The 12912-nt window shown below is 31.5% G+C and overlaps 1 pseudogene; it reads left to right on the top strand.

Annotated features, from left to right (window-relative positions):
• LOC131857024 (alpha-humulene synthase-like) overlaps positions 1–6644 on the top strand; it is a 77098-nt pseudogene extending 70454 nt beyond the window's left edge.
• The last annotated feature ends 6268 nt before the right edge of the window (positions 6645–12912 follow it).

Raw genomic sequence — 12912 nt, forward strand, 5'->3', positions numbered from 1 at the left:
ACCTTCTTGTGTCTAACTAGAGCTCTTCTGCTGAGATGACTGAGATTTGCCTTTATCCTTATGAAAGGATTTAGCTGCAAAACCAAAATCAATGCACAAAAATCAATGCACAAAAATTGATGCACTCAGAAAAATCTAACGACGACCTAGTTGAGGTCTCGAAAAACCAAAAAAAATTATACAATCAAAATAAATTTTGAGTTGAAAAGGAGGGTATAAACCTTGGCCAAAAATGTAGAACCCTAGGTCATGAAAAAAATATTGTGTAGGAGGCTAAAATATTTTTGGTTTTGAGGTAGAAGAAATCTTGAGGGTCAACAAACCCTAGTCACCAAGAAATGCAAAGATCCTGCCAAAAAATCTGTCATAGAAGAGCATCGCGCGAACCTAGAGCAAAGTCGTGTGTTAAAAAATTGCAAAAAATCGTGTCTAAGAGTCAATGGGTCATGATGATAAGCGTCGCGTTGGGTGGAAAACCCAAAACTCACGTTGCACGAACAAGAATTCCTTACTGCCGTGGGGGATAAATTGGATTATTCGGGGGAGTTGGAGTGGGTAAAATAGTGTTAATTATGGAATTAATCAACAACATTGCTAAGACTCATGGAGGTGTTTCGGTATTTGGTGGAGTAGGAGAATGTACCTGTGAAGGGAATGATCTTTACAAGGAAATGAAAGAATCGGGAGTCATTAATGAACAAAATATATCAGAATCAAAAGTAGCTCTAGTCTATGGTCAAATGAATGAATCACTGGTCAAGCGGTTAACTAGTTTTTGTTCTTATGGTGGAATTTTCTTGGAACTGGAACAAAGTGCGGGATCTGTGAAGCGGAATCTTTCACTCGGCCATGAAAGGAACTCAAACAAGGATTGAAGGCCCTACTATCTATAGGGCCCCCCTGGACCCCAACTATATGGGTAGAGTAGAGTAGGGCACATCAGTCTGCGATTCGACAGGTGACACTAATAAGGGAGGGGAAAATCTCCATCAAAGAGCGTGCCCTTAACCCCAAAGGATACAGACCCCAAGGAGCAGCCACTTACAAAAAATTACATCACACATAGGGATAGGAGGATCACGGATCATGAAAATGGTCACGAGATGAAGAAAATGCAAGACCAAAGGAAAGGAACATGAGGGTTGCAGAAATAACACACCAAAATGATGTGAATAACCCTTCTATCACACGAGCCTCTGAAAAAATCCATGAAAAAGAAAAACCCGATGATCACGGTACGCACGATCGAAAAAAATTGCAGAGAAAAATATATTGTTTTTTTTTCGAAAAATCTTTGATTCCCACTTTGATACCATATTACGCAAGTAATTGGTAAATAATTTGATGTATTGACAATGAGAAAGAATGCTCAATAAATAGATTACAAGGATTTACAAAAAATAGAAAGTTTCTAACAAGAAACTAAAGTTAGAATATATTACATGATTGAGCATTCATAATTAACTTAGGAAAATATAATATTAATAGTTAGTGCATTCTTTTGTATCTTTCCCTAACATAGTGAGTCTCAGTTCTACAACGGATTTGAATGCCACGGCTTTAGGACTCAGACTTCTTCAATTCAATCGTTATCATGTCTTTGCAGTTACCCAAATAAATAATTGTTTAGATGTTTTGCAATCACTACTGGATAAGCTATCAAATAGGTCTTGAATTAACAAGTGATGCTACTAAAAACCAAGCGCGTGACATGATGCCTTTTGTTACAAAAGTAGTATGTATACTTCTTCAAAACCCTTTTAATGTGCTTTATAGCATACTACACAGATTATATAGCAAAGTAAATATCAAACAAAATATTATATTTGATAACAAATTAGTGATAATTTAGAGTCATTAGACATAGTTTCTATAAAACTTTACAAATAATTAGATTTTATAGAAATGGAACCTCATGAAACTAACAAAAAGAAATTAATGGTTGAGTAATAAGTACTGGATATTTCTTAACTCTTATTTTTATGATTTTTTTTTATAGAGTTAAGACAATCCTTGATTTAGATGACTGGTGGATACTAATATGATTAAATAGAGAACCAAAATAAAAATTTAAACTAAATTATATTGTTGTATTCTAGACTTGCTAATGTGTTAACCATTTAGTAAATTCCAAAGAAGTAACAACAAACAAACTTATATTTAGCATGTTGTAATATATCTTTTGGCACATCATTAAAAACTATTGAGGTTTATTTTAAAAAATAATATATTATTACCAATAAAAATAATTCTTTATTATTTTTAGGCCCAACCTTTTACATATATTCTAGACAATAATGACAAAAAAAATAACATTAATTTGCATGCTTCAAATCCATGCAAAAATATATTTTGATCATATTTCAAACTAGTTATATAGATCGTGTAATGAAATTATGGAATAGTTCTAACATGTATAGGGGAAGAGCACCAGTAGCCATCATAGCTAACTTCGCGCACCCACAGATCCTAAACGGTACATCAGATTTTGAAAAAAAAAATTTGGTTGTCTTTGTATGCGACTTAACTCCTTAAAGCTATTGATCTGGCTTTTGGGTAGTAATAAGTTATGTGCACAAAGGTAAAAAATTACACATCTCAAAGTGTCGCCTGATACCTAACTAAAGATGTTCCAATAACCATCCACTCAAAATCGCCAATACTTGTGGACAAATGTCCCAATAGTTTTGCACTAATGTTCCAATAGTGGTGCACAAATGGATCAATTATGAACAAAAAATGACAAAAAATGATCGGCTATTGGTACGAAACAAATTTAAGAATGGTGTTTTAACTATGATGGCTATTGGGGGGTCACTATGACAATAAGATGGCGACTATTGGAACTATGACAGCTATTGCTACTCTTCCCCTATTGTATTGTGTTTTAGTGGGTAGATTATGGAGAAGCTTGTTTTGGGCAAGCACAATGGAAATTAACAAGATATTTCCAACCTTTAATGAGTACATGAAAGTTGTTGAATTAAGTGTAGCATTTAAACCAATATTGTGATTTGAGAGTTCAAAGAAAAAAGAATTTGAGAATTCAACTTGGGAATACACCCTTTTGTGGGTCACGAGATAGCTTTATGGAGTTCTACTTGATTTTAGATTTGCTTACTCAATGAAAATTCTTATCAAGAATGTATTTGTTTTGTAGTTAAAAAGTTTTGTTATGTAAGCCTTAAGGGTGGGGTGGCCCCTGTGCAAGGTAAAATTTGAGGAACTATCATACCGGTTATGACTCTATCACAATTACATTAACTATAATACTCCTTTATATATTATTTTGTTGGACATCAATAAATGATTGAATATTCATGTTCTCCCCTAATTTAAATGTGTGGAAGTTTATATCAATGGACATGAAATAAATATAGGGATCTAGGAACAAGATAGAATTATTACAAAGAATGACTTTCAATATGTTATTGTATTCCATAAAGATGTTTTACATGTCAAATTGACCAGAATCTGTAAATGGAATTCTATTATGAACAAGCCAAGAAATTAATGAAAAATATTAACTATGCAAATAATAGTAATAATACAGTTATTTTTTGAGGAAGACAATCTAGAAGATCTAGGAGAGAACATAGGATTTCATGTAGGTTCCCAAATGATAAATAAAATATCAAAGGAAATAAGTAAAGAGAATTCAAAGTTTGATTTTTCAAAGCATTTTTCCATTTCATAATCTCCAAACTCTACTGCCCCCAACTCAAAACTCCGAAAATAAGAGGTAAAAAACCTTAGGCAGTAAGAAATCAAGAGGAAATTGTAGCAGGTCTTCAAGCTACTCTAGAGAGTAGCATCAAAGAAACTTTAGATTAAAAAAGTAGGCTAAGGAGAGTATGCTAGTCTTCTTGCCAAGAATAAAAATCAGTACTTGGAATGTTATGAGAAAAAATGTCCCTAGCAAAAGAACCCTATTCAACCGTCAAATTGATGCTTGGGGGATGAAACTAATCCTTTAGCAAGAGACAAAACTATTAGAGAGGTATCACTCCTAAAGCCATAGTAGATTTCTCTCTCTTTATTTTAAAAAATGGCTTCATAGACATGGTTACTAGCCATGGAAAATTACCTTGGACAAATAGATGAAAAAAACTTCCACCAATCAGTAAAAGACTCGACAGATTCCTGATCAATTTAAACTAGTTATCCCAAGGTTTATAGCTATTTTCAGACAAGGATTTTAGAACTCGTAAAATTGGATTTTAATATAGTACAATTTCAATACAAGTTGGAGGTGAAAGAACTATCAAAGGAATTTCACAAGTAAACAAAGAGATACTTAAATTGTTTTACTTTTTATAATATTCTAAGATGTGTTACTCTATTTTTAATACTTGAATAAAGTATAAAAGGAACTCATTCTTGTAAAGAGCTTGAATAGTATTAACTATCAAAATGTATCGATGTTTATATGTTGTGGTTCACTACTTTATCAAGGTTTCTCTATGATAGTGTAGAATATAATGATATAATTATTTTATATTTTATATGATGCTTTTAAGTAGCTTTATAAGATATTTATGGGTATGTACACCAAGATGGTGAAAAAAAAGGACATCAAAATTGGCTACTCTTTTATCTAAAATCAACTAAAACTGAACTTAGAGGAATAATTTGAGACTCATACACTCAAAATTTGAAGATGTCAAAAGAACAAAAATTGTAGCACTTTAAATCTAGTTTCTAAATTACTAAACTTTTTTTAAAATGGACAAGCTTAAGAGGGTCAAATCCTTCATATACACAAAAGTGTTCTTGTTTTTTTTTTCAGCAAAACATAACATAGTGTCTAGTGTGTGGGTCAAAAAAGTTATAGTTGCATTTAGTATTTTGAAAAAAACTTTGGTAGAAAGATAATTAAGAGAGTACTATAATTTGTGTATTTTGATTATTAATATTTTCCTATAAATCTTAATTTGCATGATAGTTGGTGGGTAGATTCTGGCATCTCTAAGCTAGTTGCAATAAGGGAGCGAACAATTGAATATCACTTTTGGGCAGTTCGTTCGGCGGACGAAGTGGAGCTTTCTACTAGCATAGTTGCTTTTGCAAAAATTGTAACTGCTATCACAATCATGGATGAAATTTTTAATGACTATGGAACGCTTGAGAAACTCAAATGTATTACAAAGGCCATTGCTCAAGGTTGGGATGTTTCTATAATAAAAAACATTTCAAGCAACCTCAAGACATGTATTGAATTTGCTTTTAAAAAAATTCTTGAATTGACAAGTGATGCTACTAAAAAGCAAGGGCGTGACATGATGCCTTTTGCTACAAAAATAGTATGTATACTTCTTCAATACCCTTTTAATGTCCTTTAAATAAATTGTGCATTTTATACAACAAAGTAAATATCAAACAAAATATTATATTTGATAACAAATTAGTGATAATTTAGAGCCAAAACATAGTTTCTATAAGATTTTACAAACAAATATATTTTATAGAAATAGAATCTTATGAAACTAAAAAATAGAAATTAGGGGTTGAGTAATAAGTAGTGTATATTTCCTAACTCTTATTCTTATGATGATTCTTTATGGAGTTAAGACACTCCTTAATTTAGATGATTGATGGATACTAATTGATGTTCAATAGATAACCAAAATAGAAAAACTAAATGATATTGTTATATTAGACTTGTTAATTTGTTAACCATATAGTATCTCAAAGAAGTAACAACAAACTAAGTTATATTTAGAATGTTGTAATATATCTTTTGGAAAATCAATAAAAACTATTGAGGTTTATTTTTAACATAATTTATTATTACCAATATAAATAATTCTTTATTATTTTTAGGCCCAACCTTGTACATAGATTTTAGACAAGAATAATGACAAAAACAATAATATTAATATTTATACTTCTAATCCATGCAAAAATTTATTTTGATCATATTTAAAAATAGAACTAGTTATATAGATCATGGAATGAAATTATGAAATATATCTAACATGTATATTGGATTGTGTTTCAGTGGGTAGATTATGGAGAAGCTTGTTTTGAGCAAGCATGATGGAAAATAACAAGATATTTTCCAACTTATAATGAGTATATGAAATATGCTGAATTATTTGTAGAATTTGGACCAATATTGTTACATACTGCCCTATTAGCATCTCGTATTTTATGTGATGATGAAATTGATAAGATATACTTGGATAGATCTAGATTCTACCAGCTCATGCGAGTGTGTATGCAGTTAATTGATGATATACAAGATTTTGAGGTTTTGATTTTTTCTGCCTTTTTCATAATCATGAAATGTAGATATAAATGTTATGATACATTTTAATATTAACATATTTCTAATGTTAATGTAGGATGAGAGACTCCATGGAAAAACCGCCTCAGCTATTTCTTGTTATATGGGTGATCATCCTGGTTGCTCAGAAGGAGAGGCACTAAATCACATCATCAAACTCAAAAATGAATCATTGAAGGAACTGACGAGGGAATTTTTAAAACTGGACAATGTTTTGCTTGATTGGGAGAAGATTGGTGTCAATAGTAGTAGAGGAATACAATTTTTCTATATATTTGGAGATGGCTTTACATATTGTCAGAAGGAGGTCAAGAATCAAATATTTAAATTTTTTCTCGATATAATAGAAGTATAAAAAATAAAGCATTTTCATCATCTAAAAATAAAATGCTTTCTTTACTCTAGAATTCTAGTAAATCACAAACTTAGATGATACTTCTAATTTTATTCTATTGTAATAATTTCTTTGTTACTATGATTCATCTAAGCTAATTTAGATTGAATTAGAACTTTGTTTTAGATAGAGTTGACATGTTGCATGGTTTTCATACGTAGTGCCCCTCCCTAATTCATCTTTCTTTTTGTGCATCGATAGACTATATTGATATAGTTCAGACTATTTTATGATGCTTTTGATTAGATGTGTATGGATGCACTTATGATTTGGATATTTTATTATTGATGATAGATATATCGTATCTGCACTTGACATTATGATTTCATGTGGATAATGATATTCATTGATTATTATGATGGTGGATTACTATTTGATGATATATGTGTATTCATTTTATATGTATGGTTTACAATTGATTATGGTGATTTGATGGTATCTTATTATGTACTAACCTTACTTCATAGTTGCAATTGATATGATGACCATGATAGTGCTTGTTTGATTGTGATTGTCTTCTATTGCGGTTCTAATAGGGATAATGCCATACCACTCATTCGTGAGCACGATATGACATTGTGATTCCTTTTCACTTGTCTCTTTATTTCATGATATATGGTATTGTATATATTTTTATACATGTATTGGTGGTAACAGGTTTGCAAGTACCAGACATCGACTACAACTGGCTTGACAGGTCTAAGCATGTCTTCATCGCAATGGCAAGTTGATTGGAGGTGGCACGAGATCCTATTCTACAATCTAGGTTTAAATTGATATCCATGTTAGTCTATTATATTGTGTTGAGTCATCTTGCGGTATTTTAAGTTACCCAATGTTGTTCTTTTGAGGATTGTGATTATTGGTTAAATAACTATTAAGTTAATTAATTAGCTCATATAGTTTATAATAATAAATTCAATTATTATTTGATATTAATATTTAATAATGTGAGATTGTTATTTAAAATTATTTATTAATGATTTTATATTAAGGATTATTTGTTATTTGTTATTTGTTATTTATTTATATCGTCGTGGCTTTAATATTTATTTGGGTACTATGGTTTAATTATTTATCTAGCCCATTATATTTTATTGTGCCTTGGTTATTTAATTAATTGATTGTTTATATTATTTTAATCCCTTTTACCCTATTGGGTTATTTGATTATTTATTTATCCAACCTGCCCTATTTTGCTATTGGTTGGATATTTTGGGGTAAGTAACATAATATTTTATATTCTTACCTTAGTATTTGCATAGTGGTTGGTAAGGAATATATTTTAATCTATTATTTTGATTGACTGACGTATTTGTATGGTTTTGGCTTGATTTTCTATTCCAAATTTTTTTCCTGCACTACTGAGGATTTTGGATTTGTTGGAAGTTAGATTCGGGCTTAGTTTGGTTTTGGATTTCTCTTCTTCAAATTGCTATACCATAACTTCTATTCCTCCAGTTTGGAGATTTCTTTTCCTTCTTTACGTTTTGAATTAAAAGATTTCTCTGTATTGTGACTGAGAAAAGATTGTTTGTCAGGAGATTTGAGGAAATTGTTTTTGTAGTTGTTAGATATTAAATTTCTATAATATATAGTTGGGGGAGTTATGTTAATATTTCATTTATTGATTGGTGTATTTTCATGACTAGCTATGTGGATTTCCTAAGATTGTTGCAATCTCAATGTTGGTTGAGGCATGCTAGAATTGATTTGTTGTTCATGTGGGGTTGATTGTCATTTGTCCCATGTATTTGGTATATTGTCAACTTTAGGTTTGATCTGTTAGGTACCACTCGGTGATGACTCTTTGAGCATTGTGAGAGTTCTCATTTTAAGTCTAGGAGAAGCATTTTATGTTTTGTATTAAATATGATTATATGTTTAAGTTATCTTGGTTTATCATGGATATTGTGCCTTAATTGGACTAATTTTTTAGTCATTTCATATACTTAGAGCTTTCCCAGACTTCTCATAATTTGATTATTTCATTTTTTGAGTCTTCTGTGTGGATGCACTAATCTGGTCTATGCATTAAAAGAATTGTTCTATGTGCTACTAAAATTGGTGGATGCGTTAAAATAACTGGTCAATGTGTTATTCTTTCCTTCAGATGCGCTAAACTGTCCTATCTTTTATCTTTTTTATCATTTTTGGGTTTTCTGAGTTGATTATCCAATTTTGTTTCTTCCGAGAGACTATTGTCTATTGACTATCAGGGTTCCTGAGTTGTCCCATGATTGGTTTATTGGTTGGAATGGATTTTATGTATTATTTACTCGGTCTCATATTGGATATGATCTTGATATTGTGATTGTATATAGTTTATGAGGCTGCTATGATGGCATTTGATGTTATTTATCTGATTGAGAACCTTGGATAATCAGGCTATGTGTTGTAGAGATCCCTTGGTCATGTTATATTATTTGTATGTGTTGTCACCCTAAGGTCTAGGTGTATGTTAGGGGGGAGTGGGCTTCCAAGTGAGTGACTGGGGTTGTGAGGACTAGACAACTAGGTTACCTGGGGTCTAGATTTGCCAGAATATATCATTGGGAGTTTACCTTGTAATCAAGTGATAATTTAATTAATTGATTCTATAAGGATTGGGTAGTAGTAAAATCATCTTAATAAGATAAGGAATGGACATGGTGGCCCTAATGCCTTGCCCAATGGTAGTAATCTAGGATAGGATTGGGAAGGCTTTGGTTACCTAGGTAAGCTAATCTTCCTCACTCCTTCAAGGTTGAGATGGCTCTGCATGAGCATCTTGGATCCTAGGACAAGTGCCCAGGTTCCCATTATGAATATATGTGATGACACTCTTTCCCTACATGTAGGTCCTAGCACCTTGAGTTTTGATTTGACGTGTTGCCTTGGGGGTATTATGATTTATTTAGCCTTGTTTATCTGCATGATGTGTGGAGTGTTATCCTTTGGTTGTTAGGTGTCAGTCTAGATTTATAGTGTGTGTGGGGTCTTGTGTCATCTCCTAGCATGAGGGGTGGTTCCTTATGGTTCCACATGGTCGGGTGGTTTGATGTCTTCTTCCATTTGGATGTTCTTCATTGGATGCTCTTGTGTGTGGGTGTGGATTTTCATCTCTTTAGCTATGGATGGATACTTGTAGCAGATTCATGTATATGATTCATATGGCATATGTATGTGTAGAATTCATGATGTAAATGTATTTGTAGTTGAGGGCTATACCCCTTGATGTAAAAAGGTTGTTGTATATGTAATGGTAGATGATGTATTAGGTCATGACCATAGTACTTGTAAGAGAACATATAGATGTATCTTGTTGTATCTTGGATATTGATTCATTGGTGGAAACAATGTAATTGGTTCTATGTAAATGCATATTGTGATATGTAAATGTTTATGGTGGTTAAGAATGGATTATGAATGTGATAGATAATATTAGAAAAAATGATGTTATTGAATAATAAGTTGTGATAGGGTGCATTTGGATTGGTTCTCTTAAAATGAATCTTAAGGGGTCTAATGGTATTTGCATTACTAATTAATGGAATCATGAGAGATAGAATAGTGAGGTATATATTATGCATAAATGTTAGCCAAGTTAGAATGCATTGGTTATGGTAGTAATTTATGATGTTATGCTTATATAGAGATGTTCTTGATGAAGTTATAAGTAATGGCGTTGATATGCCCTAGGGGAAATATTAATTGTAGATTTGTGTTTATTTCCGCTTGCGTAATGAGTTCATATAATTATGCTTTTATGTTTACGTTCTTGATGGGTATATGTGTATATCATGTTAATGGATGTTAAATGCGTATGAGTAGATAATTGTACATGTTCTATTACAAGATGTTCTTTTTTAAAAAATGATCTCATATTGCATGTTAGCTTTATTTATCTAGGGTATTTTGGTAGGCATTACATCATATATATGTTGTATAAGTTTTGTAGTGTCCCTCCCTGATTCATTTTGCCTTTTTGTACTTCAAGGGACTATATTGATCTAGCTTAGTCTACTTTATGATGATTTGTTGGTATCATGCTATGTACTAACCTTATTTCATGATATAAATGGATATGAAGTTGGGATCTATAATTTGATGGTATATGTATTCATTATTCTTGATGCATCATATCGCTTACAGGATTTTGATGACATTATGATTATGTTAACCCTACTCTATGATTGTGATGTTTGAATTGATGCTACGATGTTTGTGATTATCTTCTAGCATCTTCATGATTAGAGACGATGCCATACCACTCATTGCGAGCATGATATGTTATTGTGATTCTCTATCACTTGCCTAATCATTTATGATGTATATATGTTGTATCGTGTTTAGTGGTGGTTGTAGGTTTGCAGGTACCAGACATCGACTCCACTTGGTCTCACAGGTCTGAGCGTGTCTTATCCCAATGGCAAGTTGTCAGAGATTGCATGTGTTTCCCTCTCATACTCTAGGCTTAAGTTGTTCATCTTGTTAGTTGTGTCATGGTGCAGGTTGGTTGTTAGAGTCTTGTGCCAGTTTTGACCCTCTGTCTGTTGTCTGAGGTGTTGTGAGTATGTGATTTATAAATAAATTGATATTTAGTTAGTAAAGTATTAATAGAATAGTTGATTTATTTGATGGTTTGATTATTTGATTATTTGATTATTGGTTATTTAATATTTATTTTTATTATCTTGGTTATTGATTAATTGATCTTGACTTATTAATTAATTGACTTATTGTTTATTGAAAATTAATTTAGTAATTTATTTGGTTTATTTAACGTTTAATTGATTATTTGAATTTTATTGTTGAGATTTAATATTTATTTAATTGAGTTGATTTATTTGATTTATTGATTTAATTCTTTATTAATCCTTTATTTTCTTATTAATTATTTATTATTTAATTGATTTATAATTTAATGTTTATGCTTTATTGTTGATTCGATATTATATTTAATATTGAGTTTCTATTTAAATAAGCTTTTGATTATTTAATTATTATTGGGATTTTATTTGTTATTATCCCATTTATGTTTGTACTATCAAATTATTACTATTATTTGCATAATTGGTTATATTATAAGTTTACCTACCCCTTATTTCTATTGGTTGATTTTCAATGGGTAAGTAAATAATATTATTAAATAATACTTACCTCAATAATGTGCATGGTAGGTATAATCTATAGTTTATTGGAATTTTCTGATTGGCCTTTGATTTTGTATAGTTTGTGTTTGCGTGAAAAGCAGGTCAATGAAACTTAAAAAGTAAAAATGTGGTCTCAAAGAAGCTTGTTCACACACCCATGGGACTCCTTGGTGCAAGTTATGGAGTCATGGATAGTAAATCAACTTCCCAAGGTTGGTTCCATGGTTCTCTATCTCACAAGGTCCCTCAAGTCAATGTCTTTGCTCTCAAATCATTGAGAAAATTGGCTTAGGGATGACGAATGCAAGAACGAGGGATGCTTATGATTGGTTTAATTATGAAAATGCACCCTATCTATGCATGATTCTATGAATGCAATAGCTAGATTATAAGATGACAAGATTAGTAAAAATACTACCCTAACATGATATACTAGTTTATGATTTAAGCTAATGATAAAGGAAATAGTCTAAAATGTTTATTAGATTAATTCGTATTACAAAGAGAAGCTAGATGTATTGATAAAATTGAGCATAAATGAGATACTAAAAGCTTGCATGGATCCTTAAAATGGAGGAATGAGAGCTCTATTTATAGTGAAAATAGGGCAATGGATGGTTAGGATTGAAAGAGTTAATCAAGGGTCAAGTTTGAAAGTTGCCAATCCATGTTTACAATTTTCACCAATGAAATGGTGACAATTGTCAACATAAGACTGGTTGAGAGGAGAGGTAAGATGAATTAAATTCTTGAGAAGACCTCATGGTTATCTTAAGAGGTAAGGGTTAAGGTTAGGTTAGGCTTATCCAATGGATAAAGCTTTTACCCAAGGGGTAAACTCTTGTTGAAATGTTAAAGGGATACCAAGGTCAAAGCAATAAATGCTTGATGAGACCCTTGGGTTAGATGGAGGTTGAGTTAAGAGAAAAAGTCTCTAATCATGGTAGAGGGTTGAGTTAACCATTAATGGTTTGGAAGACTTTCAAGGTTAACTTGTTGGAGACATAAAGCCTTTAATGGTTTTCAAAGACTTTGAGGGTTTGAGAAGTGACTTCCCTTTGCTTAGGGATGTGACAATATTTAGGAGATGGGTT

The sequence above is a fragment of the Cryptomeria japonica genome, chromosome 7 (assembly GCF_030272615.1).
Source record: "Cryptomeria japonica chromosome 7, Sugi_1.0, whole genome shotgun sequence".
NCBI classification, from domain to species: domain Eukaryota; kingdom Viridiplantae; phylum Streptophyta; class Pinopsida; order Cupressales; family Cupressaceae; genus Cryptomeria; species Cryptomeria japonica.